The sequence below is a fragment of the Macaca mulatta genome, chromosome 3 (assembly GCF_049350105.2).
Source record: "Macaca mulatta isolate MMU2019108-1 chromosome 3, T2T-MMU8v2.0, whole genome shotgun sequence".
Taxonomy (NCBI): Eukaryota; Metazoa; Chordata; class Mammalia; order Primates; family Cercopithecidae; genus Macaca; species Macaca mulatta.
This window is the reverse complement of record NC_133408.1, coordinates 194,765,427-194,768,688: the sequence shown is the minus strand read 5'-3', so window position 1 is coordinate 194,768,688 and position 3,262 is coordinate 194,765,427.

Genomic DNA, 3,262 nt, shown 5'->3' with positions numbered 1-3,262 from the left:
GGCGCCTGGCGGGCACGCGGGCTTATATGGCGGGCCGCGGGGCCCGCATCACGTGACCCTGCCCGGCCTACCCACCGCCCGCGCGCACCGCCTAGGGGCGTGGCCTGAGCTCGCCCCGCCCCGCCCGCGCGCCCGTCCACAAGCGGTCTGGTGAGGCGGCGGCAACCAATGGGAGGCGGGCGGCCCATATGACGTGCGCACACGCCACCGCCGGCCCGTGCGCGCTCGGGCGGGAGCCGCGGCACGGACGGCGGGGCGCGTGGCGGCTGCGGGGCACGCGGGCCCGAGCGGGACGGGCCGGCTGCGAGGGGACGGCCGCGGAGTTGGGGCCTGGGAGGGGACGGTCTGGCCGGGAGGAGGCGGAGGGAGGACAGGGTGGGGTTGCGGGCCCGGCGCCGCCCCTCCCGGCTCCTGGCTCCCCTCGCCTGGTGTCCCGCGCCTGACCCGGAGGCGACGGGTCTCGAACGCGCAGGCCTCCCTGGCGGAGCGCGGGCTCTGGCGCGGGGCCGGACCCTGCTCAGAGCAATGGCGGGCTTGCATCGGTGGGTCATTTCCTCGGGCCCCTAGTGGCCTTTGCTCACGCCAGGAGAGCAAACCACCCGCACAGCCCAGAAGCAGATAAAATCGAGACCACAGTCCCCAAAGGATCGCGCCTCCATCCTGTTTGCCCCTCGGGTCGCCGTCTAAGGGCGGGCCCGTGCCCGCTCAGAGCCTACATCCGAGTCGTATAAAGCGCTGACAGCGGAGAAAGCAACGGCTTTGCTCCGTGCAGATGAGCAGGGGCTAAGGGAGGACGCTGTGCTCTCTCTCAGTAGCCGCGCTCGGCCCGGGGGCCCTGCAGTCTTGGAAACGTGAGTCAGGCCTGCAGCGTGGCGAGGAAACGCCGCTGATGTGGCATCCTCAGCCTGGGGTTGTGGCTCTAAGCCAGAAGGTTAAAAAAAAGACGTTTTCTTGAGCTGGGACTGCCCTGAGTCCCTTTAGGGGCGAAATTCTGAGCATCCGATTGCGTTTCCTGAGGATGACACGCGTGGTGGGCGTGGACGGCCTGCAGGGGTCCGTCCTCAGCGGTTCCTCTGCAGGGCAGTCTCGTCCTCAGGGGTCTCGTCCTCAAGGGTCTCGTCCTCAGCGGTCCCTCTGCGGGGCAGAGTCTCGCTGTCACCTTCCCAGCTGACTCCTCTCAAGCCCTGTTAACCATTGTACATATTCCCAAGGACTCCAAGCAGGTTGGACTTCAGGGAACATTGCAGTTTGGGTCTTGGCCATTGTTTACCCTCCACCTTGCATTAAGTGCTTGAGGATCACACACCCAGATACGTAGATCATCCGTAGATCATCGCAGTCACATCAAAGACTTGTTTATAATAGGAAGGAAAAAAAAAAAAAAAAACTGGCCACTGTCATGCGCTGGGAAACTGATGAGCTGAAGGATGACCCATCTGTCAGTTGGGTGCTGCCTAATGGACAGAGAACCCTTCAGAAACCTGTGCTGTGTCTCCCAGACCCCAGTGTGAGCTCCCCGTCCCGCGCAATGATCTAAATCTAGCTGCTAACCTCATGGAGAGGCATCTGCACGGCAGCCCCGGCCCTGAGAGGCAGGCCAGTCACCCATTCAGTTAGGAAACACCAGCAAGTGCCAGAAGCTTCTCATTAGCAGGTCAGCTTTCAATAACTGGTTTATCCAGGTGTGTGAGACCCGATAAGCAGACATGAAAGCTCTTAGCGACCTATCCAGCTGCTCTACGCTAGGCTCCTGACATCACAGAAATCAGTACCTCTGTCTTCTGGGGTCCAAGGGGTATTTCAATTTCTCTGGCTTTTTTCCTGTCATTTCTGCCTGGCCCTGCAGACTACCCCGGTATTTCCATCGTAATACCCCTGTGGGCAGGTGCATACCTCATGACAATATTTAATATTAATAGATTTCTGTGTTGTCTCCAGAATGGAAAGGGGCTATCTATTCCTTTAGCTAGTTGGCTTGTTAAAGACTATTGACTTCATCTTCTTTTCCTATCTGCCTAATAAACCAGTGTTAATACAACCCAGCCTCTCCGACTCTGTCCCTCCTCTCATCTGTACTGGGATATTATGAACCATGGAAGATCCTGGGGTCATAGAGGCACCCTGTGGCCCTGTGGCTGTTGCACGTACGGTGACCAAGATGTCCTGTGGGAATGTGGGAGGGTTGCCCGTGGGGTTCCTGCTGAGGGCCGTCAGCGTGGCCTCTGAGTTGTAGGCAGAGATTGTCACTGCGTTCTCAATGTGTGTTTGCCCAAGTGCCTGTGGAGTCTGGCCCCATAAAGGAATGCAGCCCAGGGTAAAGACAGTGGGAGAGTTTGAGTTTATCCCCTTGAATACCCCCCTTGAAGGCCGAGCCTCCACATCAGTAACCACATTCCAAGATTTTCAGGGGTTGATATTTGCTTATCCTCAAGCAAAGCTGTTGATTTTGTTTCCCTGCAAATTGTGGGCTGTGTGTTGAAGATAATGGGGTTCATTCTCTTCAGCCCCTGTCCGCCACTCTTAGTTAAGCATTTAGGGAAATCTGCTCATGATGGCACTGTTTAGTTCTTAATTGCCCCACTACACAGTAATCTTCACAGATGTGGCCTTACTCTAGGGGAGCTGACTATTGTTGAGCTAAACACCTCGCTGTGCCTTCTCAGATCACTAAGTAACCCTCAGAGTATTGAACGGGCTGGCGGAAGGGAGCACAGGATGGCTGTTGCTCTTTCAGATACGTAAGAATCATGCATTCATAAAGGCCTAAAGACTGGGAGGTGTCACATAGTGAGCAATCTTGCCTTTAGTCTGTTCTTGCTATTCTTTTTATTATAACATTAATAACCATTCATAAGAAATATTCCTAAGGTAAAGCAGATTCCCAAATATATATTTTTTCATATAAAAGCATCACATACTCATTGTAAAACATTATGGAAAAATAATATTTTAAAGAAATCATCTATAATCCTATCAACTAGAGATAACCACTGTTAACGTTTTGGGGTATGTATTTCCGAATATTTTTTCTATGCATAAATGTGTCTGTCTAAAAAAACACAAATAGGATCAACTTCACATTAGTGGAACCAGTTCTTAAGTGATCATGAACATCTTTCAAAGGCAATCAATATAGACTATGCCATTTTTTAACAGCTTTAGTGAGAGCGAATTCATGTATTGTGCAATTCACCCATTTAAACTGTTAATTCAGTGGTTTCTCGTATATTCACAGAGTTGTGCAACTATCACCACAGGCCAT